The sequence below is a fragment of the Callithrix jacchus genome, chromosome 10 (genome assembly GCF_049354715.1).
Source record: "Callithrix jacchus isolate 240 chromosome 10, calJac240_pri, whole genome shotgun sequence".
NCBI classification, from domain to species: Eukaryota; Metazoa; Chordata; class Mammalia; order Primates; family Cebidae; genus Callithrix; species Callithrix jacchus.
The window spans coordinates 97,109,528-97,125,744 of record NC_133511.1 but is presented as its reverse complement, the minus strand read 5'-3'; the positions used below and the strand labels follow the sequence as shown (position 1 = coordinate 97,125,744).

At 37.7% G+C, this 16,217-nt stretch overlaps 1 protein-coding gene and 1 long non-coding RNA gene across 9 annotated transcripts in view; one reads left to right on the top strand and one right to left on the bottom strand.

Moving 5' to 3' along the window:
- The window catches only part of ELP4 (elongator acetyltransferase complex subunit 4), a 274,144-nt gene that overhangs the window by 40,493 nt on the left and 217,434 nt on the right, over positions 1-16,217 (bottom strand). The window lies entirely within an intron of this gene.
- LOC128929038 (uncharacterized) overlaps positions 1-16,217 on the top strand; it is a 40,776-nt gene that overhangs the window by 19,792 nt on the left and 4,767 nt on the right. The window contains exon 3 of one of the 2 annotated variants that reach the window (XR_008474932.2): positions 11,133-11,229. This is a non-coding gene — a long non-coding RNA (uncharacterized LOC128929038). Of the gene's footprint in view, positions 1-11,112; positions 11,230-16,217 lie in introns of both variants that reach the window. The other variant, XR_008474931.2, reaches the window with a different exon arrangement.

Sequence of the window (16,217 nt, the reverse complement as noted above, 5' to 3'; positions counted from 1 at the left end):
TTTTACCCTTTTTTCTCTAATCTGGCCTTCTCATTTTATTTCATTGAGTTGATCTTCAACGTCTGATATCCTTTCTTCTGCTTGGTCAATTTGGCTGTTGAAATTTGTGTATGCTCCGTGAAGTTCTCGTGTTTTTTTCAGCTCCATCAATTCACTTATATTCCTCTCTAAGTTGTTTATTCTCGTTAGCATTTCGTCAAATCTTTTTTCAAGGTTCTTAGTTTCTTTGCACTGGGTTAGAACATGTTCTTTTAGCTCACAGAAGTGTCTTATTACCCACCTTCTGAAGCCTGATTCTGTCTATTCATCATACTCATTCTCCATCCAGGCGTTCCCTTGCTGGTGAGGAGTTGTGATTCCTTGTAGTAGGAGAGACGTTCTGGTTTCGGGTGTTTTAATCCTTTTTGCGCTGGTTTCTTCCCATCTTTGTGGATTTATCCACCTGTCATCATTGAAGTTGTTGACTTTCAGATTGGGTCTCTGAGTGGATGTCCAGTTTGTTGATGAGGAAGTTATTTCTTTCTGTTTCTTAGTTTTCCTTCTAACAGTCTGGCCCCTCTGCTGCAGGACTGCTGAGGTCCACTCCAGGCCCTGCTTTCCCAGGGATCACCTTTAGCTGCTGCAGAACAGTCAGGGTTGCTGCTAGTTTCTTCTTCTGCTATCTTTGTCCCAGAAGGATACCTGCCAGATGTCAGTCTGGGCTCTCCTTTATGAGGTGACTCTTTGGATATATGGGGGTCAGGGAGCTGCTTGAGGACACAGTCTGTCCTTTATAGGAGCTCAAGTGCTGAGGTGTGAGCTCCACTGTTCATTCAGAGCTGCTGGGAAGGTACGTTTAAGTCTGCTGCAGCAGAACTCATAACCCCCCCTTTTTTTCCCTAGGTGCTCTGTCCCAGGGAGTTAGGGCTTTATTTATGAGTTTCTGTTGTGCTGCTTTTTTCAGGACTTCCCTGCCCAGCGAGGAGGCAGCCTAGTCACTGTCTGCCTTCAGAGGCTTTGCTGAGCTGCTGTGGGCTCTGCCCAGCTGCTGTGTGAACTTCCCTGCAGTCCTGTTTATATGGGTGTAGAACTGCCTTGGCAATGGCAAACTACCTTTGTAGTGGTGGACTGCCTCGGTTATGGTGGATGCCCCTCCCCACAGAGCTGGACCATCCTGGGTTCAGCTGTGCTTGCTGTGAAACTCTCAATGCAAAGCGTTTCCGATTGTTTCTTTGTGGGGGTGGGACCAGCTGAGCCTGATCACCTGGCTCCCTGCCTGAGAGCTCCCCCGCTTTTTTAGCTGAATGGCTGACTCTCTCCCAGGTGTTCCTGTCGCTTGTTGAAAAGGTGCTGGCATCTGTTTGATTTCCTGTGCAGTGACCCACTGCGCCGGCTGAAAGACAGGCACTCAGATTCGTGGTGCTTTTCTGCCTGGGAATATCCTGGCCTGGCTCCCTGTTTCAGCCCCCTTTTAAATCAGATGAATAGGCGACTCGACCTTCCCGGAGCTCCAATCACCAGCTAAAATGGTGCTTGGACCCGTGTATTTTGTATAGAGAACTGTCATGCCAGGATGCTGGCAAAACAGCTGCGCCAGCCAAAACAGCTGCACCAGGAAAAACAGCCATGCCAGCCAAAACAGCTGTGCTGGCGACCCATGGGGCTCCTCCACCTGGGAATCTCCTGGTCTGTGGGCAATAAAAATCCATCTGGAAATGCGGTGTCCACTCACTCTCTGCACTTTCACTGGGAGCTGCAATCCTGAACTGCTCCTAATCGGCCATCTTGGATCCCTCCCTCCCAACATTCTTTTACTTTTCCTCTTATATATGTGCTGAAGTTTTTCCAGAGTGTGTATCCACAAGTGGAATTTCCTGGTCAAAAAACATCCATGATATACATATTACAAGTTATTGCCAACTTTTTCTGAGAGGCAGTTGTAACAATTTATATACTCATCAGTATTGTATGAAAGTTCCTGTTTCTCTTAATTTCTTCATCAACTCACTTAACTGCCAGACTTATAAAATGTGCCAATTTGATGGGTATGATATGACAGTTGTTATTTTAATTTGCACTGTCCTAGGCAGAGATAACAGAAGTATCAAGGCCCTGAGGAGGGAGTTTGCTGGGTGAATCCAGGAATAGTGAGGGGGCTGGCATATCTGAAGGAAAGTAAGTAGAGAGGAGATGAGGAAAGACATAAAGAAGAAGGCAAAATCACACAGGTCTTATAAGTCACTATAAAGACTTCTGCTTTTCTACTGAGGGACTGGAAAGCTACTGCAGATCTTTTTTGGTAAGCAGACCTACATGAGCTGATAAATAATCATTAGCTATTAGTATTATATTTTCTAGTTAGGTATAGTAAGACTATAGTAAATATAGTATAGTAAGTATACTATAGCAAGTACAATAAGACTGCTAAATATAGTGTATTAATTCAATGGTAATAACTCATACTGAGGTACTTAAAATGCACTAGATACTTTACATTGGTTAATCTTCTTGATAACCCTTTTACAGATGAGTAAACTGTAGTATAGATAAGTTAACTAATGCCCAAGGTTAGTTACAAGAAAAGCAAGTTGTAGGTCTAAGGTCCTGAATCTGGCAACCTTGTTGAATTCTGTTTGCAGATTCTCTTGGCTATAGATATGGACAGTTTGATCTTGTTCTTTCCAGTTCTTTTTTTTTTTTTTTTTTGAGACGGAGTTTCGCTCTTGTTACCCAGGCTGGAGTGCAATGGTGCAATCTCGGCTCACCGCAACCTCCGCCCCCTGGGTTCAGGCAATTCTCCTGCCTCAGCCTCCTGAGTAGCTGGGATTACAGGCACGCGCCACCATGCCCAGCTAATTTTTTGTATTTTTAGTAGAGATGGGGTTTCACCATGTTGACCAGGATGGTCTCGATCTGTTGACCTCGTGATCCACCCGCCTCGGCCTCCCAAAGTGCTGGGATTACAGGCTTGAGCCACCGCGCCCGGCCTTTCCAGTTCTTATAATACTTGCTTCTTTCTCATTAGGGAGTTACTAAAATGGTTAGTATCTCTAGTAACAATGTAAAGTAGACCAGGAGAGGGTGGACATTGTTACTCCTGACCTTAGTAGAAATATTTCCGAAATTTTATTATTAAGAAAAATATATTCTGTTTCTGATAGTTACCCTTTAGCAGGATAGAAACTTTTCTATGCTGTTCCCTAGAATATTTTTTAAAATTATTAAGAATGAGTGCTACATTTTATCCAGTACATTTCTACATTGTGATGTTGAATCATTCCTGTTTTTGTGAGAAACTTTAGTAGTAGCAATAGCAGTAGTGTGTGTAAGCGTCTGTGTGAATAAACTGCCAAATTCCACCTGATTATGTCTATTTAGGATTTTTTTTCTACCTGCAATAGTGAAACTGATCTACAGTTTTCTTTTCCTGTATTGTCCCTATCTAGTTTTAATAATACTAGTTTTATAAAATTAGTTGAATAGCTTTTTTTCCTCAGTTTTCTTACAGAGCTTTTACAAGAGGGATTACATGAAGTTATAATAAAGCTATCTAGATTTTGGACCTTTTTATGGGGAAGACTTTTGATAGATCTGGCATATTGTAAAGGGTAGAGCTGAGAGGACTTGTTAGACTGGAAGTGAGGAGTCAATGAGAGGATGACTTCTAGGTTAGTGGTTTATGTGGTTGGCATTTTTAGGTATTGAGACAGGGAATATTAGAGTAGGAGATGAATGAAAAGGTGATTAATTAAGTTTTACACATGTTTAAATCCCTTTGGAATCATCAAATGATGATATCCAAGTTGTTGTTGGGGTTTAGAAGAGAGGGTATGCTAGTGACAGAGCCTTGGATCCGTGGTTCATTGATTCACCTTATTTCATTCATTCTAAAAATAATGCGTATCTATTCAATGTCAAACTCTGAGTATGCTGTTTTTTTTTTCCTCTTCCAGTTCAGCCTTTCTGAAAGAATGAAGCCATTTTTTTCCCACCCTATATGGTATTAATGGCAACTAATAGTATTAATGGCAACACTAAAGTTTTGGTTCCCACTTCCTCTCTCAGATTTTTCAGAAAGTAGAGTTGGGAGAAGACACATGGTTGATGAGGGTTGGAACAAAGATTGTACATATTGTTTGAAATTAGTTTTTAAGTTGGAAAAGTGCTGAACATATTTAGAGGCTTGGTGCATGAAATAAATTAAGCCCTTCAAAGAATTTTAGGCTTTGTTCTTGGCTATGGCCACAGCCAGCTTGACGAATAGGTGCCAAGGCCAATTTCTACAGTGGACTTGTTAGAAAGTCATCATTTAAAATGCACATATTAATTGAGTTGACAGAGGCTTTAGGATGTATATTGTATGTACTTCTCTAAGACTTAATCCTCTCATACATGAAATAAAAGTTTAGGACTTGGTGATTTCCTAGGTTCTTTCAGTCTTCAACATTTTATAGTCTATATGCAAAGATACTGAAAATGAGGTATTAAACACTGGAGCCTGAAGAATTCTATTCTGTGGAGGTTAAGAAAAGGAATGCTCTTTCTACACATTTCAGTTAAATGCACGTCTGCCTAAAGGCTGGAGAAGGGAAAGGTGAATCATGAATAGAATACAGTGAACTAAACCTGGAAATGGCGGTGAACAGTTAGGGAGATCACAGGGAATAATGACAAAAGCCTGAATTTCACCATAGAAGACATGTAAGAAGCATGTTATCAGGAAGATATTCTGGCTGGAAGGAGAAATCATAAATTATACATTTCTTACTCTTTCAGGGCTGTGAGGAATTGAGTGGACAGCAAAATATGTAAAATAAAAACAAAAACAATTAAAAACACAACACTTTTTGTGGAAGAAAGCCTCTATGGAAGTGAACTGAGCAACAGGACAAGGACAACATGTCACATCCATCTAGGTCAGGCTGTACCTTCAGGCAAGAATCAAGGGCTCTGAAAAACCTATGACTGCATCCCAGGTAGCCTGAGGGAAAGAACACTGTGACGGGGAAGAGAGATGGTTTTTACTGAGAATGAGTTAACCATGTTCTAAAAAGAAGTTAGTTACTTTTCCTGAAGGCTTCAGTGTTCTAAAAAACCTCAAGATGTTTCTCCAGAGTCTAGAAAAAACCTCACCACAAACCTTGAGAGCTATGCCACCCGCACTGAGGCTGATTTCCATCACCAATCTGTACTCCCTTCCTTGGGGTGATATTCTGCCAGGAACAAAGTTGGAAGAATAACTAGCAAGCAAACCATATGCTTCCAGGAAATATTTTCATCAACATTATAAAAGTCATAAAGGTTCAGAGATGCTGACAGGGAATAAAGTTGCTTAAATGGCTCTGAGCATGTTTAAGAAATGCATCTTTTTAGTTTTATTTTCTAGCAGGAATTATTATGTAGTTATATTTATGTATTTATTTTTTTAAGTATTTCTCCCTGCTTCTTTTCTCCCACAATTCCTTTCTTTTTACCTACTCTCCACAAAGACCTAGTATAAATATAAGAAAAAGCCTTTATATTCCAGTGATATAGTATACATAGAAGTGAAATTGTAATTGATGTTTTAAAGATCATTGGTTAGAATTAGAAATCACAGACAGAGTAATTTGTTGTAACAGTTGTATGAATATGTGTAAAAGATTTAGGGCCCAAGTTGCCGGGGGAAATATCACTTAGAAAAGTCAAGATGACTAGGCCAGGCATGGGGGCTCATGCTAGTAATCCCACACTTTGAGAGACTGAGGCAGGTGGATCACCTGAGGTCAGGAGTTTGAGGCCAGTGTGACCAACATGGAGAAACCCTGTCTTTACTAAAAATACAAAATTAGCTGGGTGTGGTGGCACATGCCTATAATCCCAGCTACTCAGGAGGCTGAGGCAGGAGAACTGCTTGAACCTGGGAGGTGGAGGGTGCGGTGAGCTGAGATCGTGCCATTGCACTCCAGCCTGGGAAACAAGAGAGAAACTGTCTCAAAAAAAAAAAAAAAAAAAAAAAAAAAAAGGAAGAGTCAACTTTACAGGGCCATATATAAATATATAACTGCTGTATCTTAATCAGTTTTTTTTAATTCTCTATAGTTAATCTGTGTCCAAATTTTGTTACCTGTTGGAAGGGACTTTTACGTGTCTCTTTCCTTCCCCACTTTTATTAGGGTTTTCTGATGGTTTTTATAAGCTCGCACTAAAGATAACTGTATCCCTGACTCTTCTCTGCCTCCATAAATATGTCCTGTACATTTCTTCCACAGTAATGTTTATTAAATGCTGTTTTTTAGCATATCGCCCAGAACCTACAATATTTCTCTATATCCTCTATGGCTTTCAAGGCATTCCGTAAGTCATCCCCATCTCAGTTACTTTTCCCAATACAAACTTTCTTCTCTCAGGCCAGTTTCTAAGTATCCAACTGGCATTAGTACCTCCTTGCTTTTACTTATGCTTTTCTCTATCAGGAAGATCTTCCTCTTTCAGTAGCCTTATACTAATGAACTTAATTATATCATACTTCAAAGTTTAGCCAAGTCCTAGCACTGTCCTCATTCTAGACCTAAATACCTTAACTTGCTGAGCTATAATCACAGACCATTCCGCACAATTTTACTTTATTTGATACAGATGGGGTCTTGCTATGTTACCAGGCTGGTCTTGAACTCCTGGGCTCAAGTGATTCTTCCGCTTTGGCCTCCCAGTGCTGTGGTTACAGGTGTGAGCCATTGCACGTGGCCTCTGCACAATTTTGTTTCATATCTACTAGCCTTTTCTGACCTCTTATAATATAAGCTCACTGAGGGTAGAAGAGACAGTTGGATATATAAGGAAAATAAGACACCAATAATAGTCATAGTTTAGTGTACACTAAAAAATCTATACTATAAGATCTTGGTTTACAGCCAGGTGTGGTGGCTCATGCCTGTAATCCCAGCACTTTGGGAGGCCAAGGCAGGCAGATTACCTGAGGTCAGGAGGTCAAGACCAGCCTGGCAAACATGGTCTTGAACTCCTGTCTCTATTAAAAATAACAAAAATTAGCAGGCGTGGTGGTGTGTGCCTGTAGTCCCAGCTACTCAAAAGGCTGAGACAGGAGAATAGTTTGAACCTGGGAGGTGGTTATAGTGAGCTGAGATCGCGCCACTACACTCTAGCCTGGGTGACATAGTGAGATTCCATCTGAAAAAAAAAAAAGATCTTGGTTTACTGTGCTGTTAGAGAAACCTATTTAGATGTATAAAAGGAAGACTTAATAATGTTAACCACTGCTGTGAGGGAACATAACTAAGAATCTGCTCATTGCAGAAAAAGGAAACAATTGGAGGATGTTCTAAAATTATCTTCAGCTGCTTATCTCTAAAAGGAACTGTAATCTACAATTGTAAAATATTCTGTTTTGCATATTCTTATAAGAGCTCTTTTTTGGATATAGTCCAAACATAATTTTAAGTAATAGTTTTTAAGCGTTAATATGCTTTGTCTTCTAGAAAAGTTGTTTGGCACTAAACACTAAAAAGGCTTTCATGACTTGACACTAACTTATCTTCCAATTTTACTTTCTACTACCTGGCTCCTATGTTGCTTGCAAAAATCATTAATCATTTGTTAAACAAGTGAATCTCTGTTGCCACACACTCCAGAGCACACTATAAAGAGAAGCAGCCAAAATTAAGAGGCTTGTCCTTGTGACATTTTATTTGGTGTCATATTTAAAACCTCTGCTGCTTTTCTCTGACCATGGTGATTACTAGTGATGCCATGTTTCCCAAGAATGGCAGCGATGTTGCCTTTTCAATTTATTTCAGTTTTGGCTGTCTGGAGGATGACTGCCTGTCTCTTTCAGGTGACCCCAGATTATCTTAAGTGAATTTTACATAGGGCATGAAACTAATATACTGTATCTCAAATGTATTCTACACATGTTATAAAATTCTATCTAGTCTTTTCTCCCAATTTGGTAACAGAGAGAAACTTACCTTCTTTTATATAGCTTAAGCCTCTTCCCCTCCACCTTCCCCTCTTCACACTTTGTGCTTCTATAGTCTACTTATATTCCTCTGCTTCCTCTAAGACGGGGATCATTCTTTAAGTTCTCTTAAGCCAATTATATGAAGCCCTCACATCACCCTTCCTAATATAGCCTCCACTTGCCCCTAGTTCTCTTACTCTGTAATGATGTGTGTGTAAAACCAAAAGTGAAAACACAAGAACTGTCTGTTTTGCATTAGACTTGGCACTTGTACTCTCTCTCTTTCCATGTCTTAACCCTATTTGACTGTAAGCTCCTTAAAAAGAGAAGGTTATACCATTTTTATCTTTCTCTCTCTCTGCTTACTTTTCCAATTAGGGCTTGCACAGTCAGTCAGACACACACACACACACACACACACACACACACACACACACAGAGATAAAATGAATAGCATATATATTTAAAATCCTGACAATAAAAGAAAATCTATCATATGCTTCCTTAACTCACTAAAAGTCCAAATTTGTTTGATTAAAAGAAATAAAGATCATCAACCTCAAATTCTGTTCTCCTATTTCACATTTGTTGGCAGTATAGAAACTACTGAAGTTGCTGAAAAGGCATCTTAAACTAAAGCAATATTTTTATATTCTATTCAACTCAACTATGACTAACATTTCAATAATATTAATATCTACTTATGCAAAAGTTATGAAAAACCTGCCTCTATTATTAAGGCACCATAGACTTAACTGTATCTAAATGATTCAGAATAAAACTCATACCAAATTGTTTTGCTGAGATCAACTTACATAGTTGAACAGTTATTGTGTACTATTAAACAGTTGGCACATTTCACATCTTTGGCATGTAAAAGCCCATTGGGTGTAGATTTATGTTGTTTAAATGATGCCAATGTGTACTTCTCACCTTCTTAAATATGTCAAAATTCCTTAGGATGCCAAACAAAATCTATCCTCTGGGACTAAAATGTGCCAACAGTTTGATGGTACATGGAAGCATTACTGGAAAAACTTGAGAGGAGAAAAAAAAAGCCTTTTTCCCTGTAAGAGACTAAATTCTCATAAGTGAAAATGAATTATAGCTCTGGAAATTATCTGATGAATTCTAGGCCTGCCAACCAAACTAGATAATTCAGTACAAATTTTACAATGATTGCTATACAGTTTTTTCAACTGTATAACCTCTGAGTATAAAACTGGCTTTCTTAAAGCTTCTCTTGGCAACTGTGTTTACTGAGTTAAAGCTTCAGAGCAAAGCACGTCTATGAATTTAGAGAAAAAAATTTCTCAATTTTCATTTTCAGAATTGGAGTAGTGGGAGTAATGCTTAAGTGTAAATGGGGACTCTATGAGTAAATATTCAGGTAAATAGGTAAATATGTTCTTTACATCTGAAATGCAAAGGCTGTTGCCAATCATGGAAATTATGAATTTACTTGTGGTTTGACAAGTGTGTGCTTGCTTTGTGCTAGGGAGAAGGAGGTTTCATGTGTAATAAACATAACCTAAGATATCCGTAGGTAAACATATGGCATATGAGTATCACTACTTATTGGTATTTTCAATTTGGTCTTTCACAGCTCATGCATTTTGGGCAGGCACGGTGGCTTACACCTGTAATCTCAGCACTTTTGAAGGTCGAGGTGGGTGGATAATGAGGTCAAGAGATCAAAACCACCCTGGCCAACATGATGAAACCCCATCTACACCAAAAATTCAAAAATTAGCTGGATGTGGTGGGGTGCACCTGGAATCCCAGCTACTTGGGAGGCTGAGGCAGGAGAATTACTTGAACCCAGGAGGCAGAGGTTGCAATGGGCCGAGGTTGCAATGAGCCAAGATTGCACCACTGCTCTCTAGCCTGGTGACAGAGTGAGATTCTGTCTCAAAACAAACGAACAAACTCATGCATTTCACACTTTTAAAATAATGGCAATATAGCATAAATCTTAACATGAGATTCTGTAAATTAATCATTATTACTAAAATAAAAATCCTAACTAACTATAAAGAGTAGTAGATTCTACTTTAAAGTTTTTCCTTAACAACAACAAAAAAGTTTTGAAGAAGTATTCTGAACATACTGTGCATGTCAAGAAAACAAATTCCATAGCATGTCCACCATGGGAAAATCATACTTGAAACAGCCCAATACTGAACAAATCACAAATAAAAAGTGCTACACAACACAGACCCACAGTGAAAAAAAATTCCTCTAATATCCCTAATAAATATCAATCTTACTTTGAAAATGAACATATAAGCAGACTCAGTAAAAGCTGCATTTTCGTGTATTATAGTCATGTATACTTTCCAGAAATGATTAGTCTCAGGGAATTTTAATTGTGTCACTACACTTTAACTGGTTTTCTCTTTTTCAATACAAATCTGTCTCATCCTAACATTCCCCTATTTGTCATGAAAATGTTGGTATATAAGACCAAAATAACTAGATTTATCTTTTAAAATAAATTAGGGTAAAAAACACATGAGATCTACACTCTCAGTGACTTTTTAAGTATGCAGCATAGTGTTGTGAACTACAGGTAAATGTTGTACACAGATCTCTAGAACTTGTGCAATTGCATGACTGAAACTTTACACTCATTGAACAGCAACTCCTCATTTTCCCTCCCCTCAGACTGGCTACCACTACTTTATTTTCTGCTTTTGTTAGTTTGACAATTTTAGATACTCATATATGTAAAACCGTGCACTATTTGCCTTTCTGTGACTGGCTTATTTTATTTAGCATAATGTGCTCAAGATTCATCCATGCTACTGCATATGTTAGAATTTCCTTTTTTGGTGGGGGAGGGGGGACAAAATCTCACTCTGTCACCCAAGCTACTGTATAGTGGCATGATCTCCGCTCTCTGTGACCTCAACCTCCCAGGCTCAGGCTCAAGTAATCCTCCCACCTGCACCTCCTGAGTAGCTAAAACTACAGGCACATTCTACCATGCCCAGCAAACTTTTTGATTTTTTGTAGAGATGGGTTTTGCCATGTCGCCCAGGCTTGTCTCAAACTTATAGTTTGAGACAATCCATCTGCCTCAGCCTTCCAAAGAGCTGGGATTATAGGTCTGGGCCACTACGCCTGGCTTTTTGTTTTTTATTTTCATTTATGTATTTATTTTGAGACAGGATCTTACCTTATCCTCCAGGCTGGAGTACAGTGGTGCAATCACAGGTCACTGCAGCCTCGAACTTCCAGGCCCAAGCAATCCTTCCATCTCATCTTCCCGACAGTTGGGACTACAGGTATGCATTATTTTTCTATGTTTTGTAAAGCCTGTATTATTTTTCTATGCTGTGTTGCCCAGAATGATCTCAAACTCCTGGCTCAAGCAATCTTCCCCTCTTGGCCTTCCAAAGTGCTGGGATTACAGGATTGAGCCACTGTGCCTGGCTGGATTTCCTTCTTTATTAAGGCTGGATCATATTCCATTGTACATATACACGACATTTATCTGTTGATGGACATTCAGGTTCCTCTCACCTCTTGGCTATTGTGGCTAATGCAGTGTAAAATATCTCTTCAAGATCCTGATTTCAATTCTTTTGCATAAATAGCCAGAAGTGGGATTGCTGCATCATATGTAAATTCTATTTAATTTTTTGAGGAACCTCCACAGTTTATACATTTTACATTTCCACCAATAATGACCATGGGTTACATCCTTGTCAACAGTTATTTTCTAGGTGTGAGAAGATAATCTTTTTTTTTATTTATTGCATTTTAGATTTTGGGGTACATGTGAAGAACATGCAAGATTGTTGCATAGGTACACACATGGAAGTGTGATTTGCTGCCTTCCTCCACATCACCGATATCTGACATTTCTCCCCACACTATCTCTCCCCAACTCCCCACCCCCCGCTGTCCCTCCCCTATTTCCCCTTTAACAGAGTGGAAAGGTGGCCAGTGTGTGATGCTCCTCTCCCTGTGTCCATGTGTTCTCACTGATAATCTTATTATGATTTTGATTTGCATTTCCTCCCTGATTTTGTAATTCTGAGCAGTTTTTCATATACGTTTTGGCCATTTGTATGTCTTCTTTGAAGAAATGTCTATTCAAGTCCTTTGCCCATTTTTGAATTGGGTTATCTGTTTGTTGCTATTCAGTTTTAGAGTTCTCTATATATTTTGGATGTCAATTCCTTATCAAATATATGATTTACAGATTTGCTAAGTATTTTCTCCCAGTCTTTAGGCCACCTTTCCACTCTGTTAATTGCTTCCTTTGTGGTACAGGAGATTTCATTTTTTAATAGTCCTACATGTTTACTTTTGCTTTTGTTACCTGTGCTTTTCATGTCATATCCAAGATAAATGTCAAAAAGCCTTTCTGTTATATTTCCTTCTAGGAGTTTTAAACAGTTTCAGGTATTATGGTTAAATCTTTAATTCTTTTTTTTTTGGCCAGTGGATATCCAGTTTTCCCAATACCATTTGTTGAAAAGACTATCCTTTCCTCATTGTGCATTCTTGGCATCTTTGTCAAAAACCAGTTGACCATACAAATGTGCATTTATTTATGGGCTGTGTTTTCTTTTCTATTGGTCTATATGTATGTCTTTATGTTAACATCATACTGTTTTGTTTACTGTAGCTTTGTAATGTTTCAAAATCAGAACATGTGAAGACTCCAGCTTTGTTCTTCTTTCTCATGATTATATTGGCTATTTTAGGTCCTTAGTGATTTCATATGGATTTTAGATTTTTCTATTTCTGTAAAATATACCACTGGGATTCCCATAGGGACTGCATTGAACGTGTAGACTATTTTGGGTACTATAAACATTTTAACAATATTAAGTCTTCCAACCTATGAATACAGTATTTCTCTTCATTTATTTATGTCTGCCTTAATTTCTTGCAGCAGTGTTTTATAGTTTTCAGTGTAAAAGTCTTTTACCTTCTTGGTTAAGTTTTTTCCTCTTTTATTTATGTTTATACCTCATAAATGAAATTGTTTTCTTAATTTTCCTTTTGACTGTAAGTTTTCCACATTGTCTTTTTAATCCAGCAACTTTGCTGAATTCATTTATTAATTCTAACAGTTTTTTAAATGGAATCTTTATGGTTTTCTACATATGAGGTGCCACCAGAAACAGACAGCATTTTGTTTCTTCCTTTCTGATATGGATGCCTTTAATTTCTTTCTTGTGCCTGGTTGTTCTGGCTAGGGCTTCCAGTACTATGTTCAACAGAAGTGGCAAGAATGGGCATCCTTGCCTTGCTCCTGATCTTAGAGGAAAAGCTTTCAGTTTTTCACCATATAGTATGTTGGTCGTGGGCTTTTCATACATGGTCTTTATTGTGTTGCTATAATTTCTTTTTATGCCTAGGTTCTCTTTTTATCATGAAGTTGTGATGACTTTTGTCAAATGCTTTTTTTAGGGTATATCATGTGCTTTTCTCATCCCTTAATCTGTTAATGTGGTGTATCAAATTGAATAGTGTTCTTATGTTGAGTCATCCTTGCATCCCAGGGATAAATTCCATTTGTTCATGATATATGATTCTTTTATTGTGTTGTTGACTTTGATTTGCTAGGTTTTTTGTTGAAGATTTTTGCATCTGTCTTGATCAGAGATAGTGGCCTATAGTTTTCTTTTCTTGTGGTGTCTTTATCTGGCTTTGCTATCAGAGTAATGTTGGCCTCATACAATGAATCTGGATGTGTTCTCTCCTCTTCAATTTTTTGGAAAAGTTTGAGAAGAATTGGCATTAATTCTTTTTTAAACATTTGGTAGAATTCACCAGTGAAGCCATCTGGTTCTGAGACTGTCTTTGTTGGAAGGTCTTTGATTACTGCTTCAATATCCATATTAGCTACATTGCTGTTTAGATTTAAAAATTCTTCATTATTCACCATTCATAGCCTTCGTAGGCTATATGATTCTAGGAATTTATCCATCTTTTTCCACATGATCCAATTTGTTGACTTATAATTGTTCACAGTAGTTTCTTTTAATCCTTTTTACTTCTGTACTGTCAGCTGTAATGTCTCCTCTTTCATTTCTTTATTATTTTTTTGAGATGAAGTCTTGCTCTATCACCCAGGCAGGAGTGTGTGATTTCAGCTCATTGCAACCTTTGCCTCACAAGTTTTAGTGATTTTTCTCTCCTCAGCCTCCCTAGTAGCTGGGATTACAGGTGTACGCCACCACGCCTGGCTACATTTTTATATTTTTAGTAGAGGCGAGGTTTCACCATGTTGGCCAGGCTGGTCTCAAACTGCTGACCTCAAGGGATTCACCTGCCTCGGCCTCCCAAAGTGCTGGGATTACAGAAATGAGCCACCGCACCCAGACTCCTCTTTCATTTCTAATTCTATTTGAGTCTTCTCTTAGTCTTGCTAACGGTTTATTAATTTTGTTGATGTTTTCCAAAAACCAACTCTTAGTTTGGTTGATTTTTTTCAATAGTTTTCTTATTCTCCATTCTGTTCTAATCTTTTTTTCCCCCCTTCTTTCTACTAACTTTGGGCTTAGTTTATTCTTTTTCTAGTTTGTTGAAGTGTAGAGTTAGGTTGTTTGAGATCTTTCTTTTTTAATGAAGGTATTTGTTGCTATAAACTTTTCTCCTAGTACTGCTTTTGCTCTATTCCCCATGTTTTGCTTTTGTTTTCATTTGTCAAGATAGTTCCTAATTTTCCTTTTGATTTCTTCTTTGACCCACAGGTTAAGAGTGTGCTGTTTAATATTCATATAGTTGTGAATTTTCCAGTTTTCCTTCTACTATTATAGTTTTATTCCACTGATATCAGAAAAGTTACTAGGTATGATTTCAATCTTCTTAAATTTGGTAAAACTTATTTTGTGACGTAACATGTAATCTATTCTGAAGAATGTCCTATGTGTGCATGAGAAGAATGTATATTCTGCAGTGGTTGGGTATGGTGTTTTGTATGTCTGTTAGATACATTTAGTCTGCAGTGTTGTTCAAGTCCTCTGTTTCCTTACCAAGTTTCTGTCTAAATGTTCTATTATTTAAAGTGGGGTATGAAATCTCCTACTATTATTGTCTTGCTGCATATTTCTCCCTTCAGTTCTGTCACTCACTGTTTGCTTCATCTATTTGCATGCTCTGATGTTGGGTACATTTATATAACAATTTACAATTGTTATATCTTCCTGGCGAATTATCCCTTTTATCATTACATAAAGTTCTCCTTTGTCTCTTGCGTCAGTTTTTGACAAAAAGTATATTTTGTCTGATGTAAGTATGGCTACTCCTACTCTAATCTGATTGTTACTATTGCCATTTTGTTGTTTTTTGTCTTATCATCTCTTGCAGTTTTCCTTTGTGTTTTGTTTTGTTTATTTCTTTTTAGTGACATGCTTTGATTCCTTTATCATATTCTTTTGTATCTTTTAAAGGTATCTTCTCTGTGGTTACCGTGGAGCTAACACAAACCATTTTTACAGTTATAACAATATATTTTAAGCTAATAACAACTTAACTTCAAGTGCATACAAAAGCTATTCTATTAGTCCTCCCACTCACTTGATACTTTGATGTCACAAAGATCTTGTTATATTGTGTATCCATTTGTTTATTTTATATAGATATTTATTATGCTTTATCATTTAACTTCTATACTAGAATTAAAAGTGATTTATATACCATTATTACAGTGTTACAGTATTCTATATTAGTCTATATATTTTACTGTTACCGGCAAGCTTTATACTTTCCTCTGCTTTTGTGTTAATGTTTAGTATGTTTTCATTTCAACTTAAAGGATTCCCATTAGCCTTTCTGGGATGGCAGGTCTGGTGGTGATGAAATCCCACAGCTTTTGAATATCTGAGAGAGTCTTTATCTCTCCATTTTTGAAGAATAGTTTTGCCAGAGATACTATTCTTTGTTGGCATTTTTTTTTCATTCAGCACTTTGAATATATTATCCCATTCTCTTATTGCCTCCAAAGTTTCTGCTATTAAATCTGCTGATAGTCTTATGGAGTTTCCCTTGTTGACAAGGATTCACTTTTCTTTTGCTGTTTCAAAGTTATCTATGTCTCTTATTTCTGACAGTTTGATTATAATGTGTCTTAGTGTTGACTTCTTTGTATTCATCTTATTTGAGCTCCATTGGGCTTCTTGAATTTGAATATCCATTTTTAGCCCCAGATTTGGGGAGTTTTTGACATTATTTCTTTAAATAGCTTTCTGCCTGTATATTTTTATAGTTATAGATATTTATTATGCTTTTATCATTTAACTTCTATACTAGA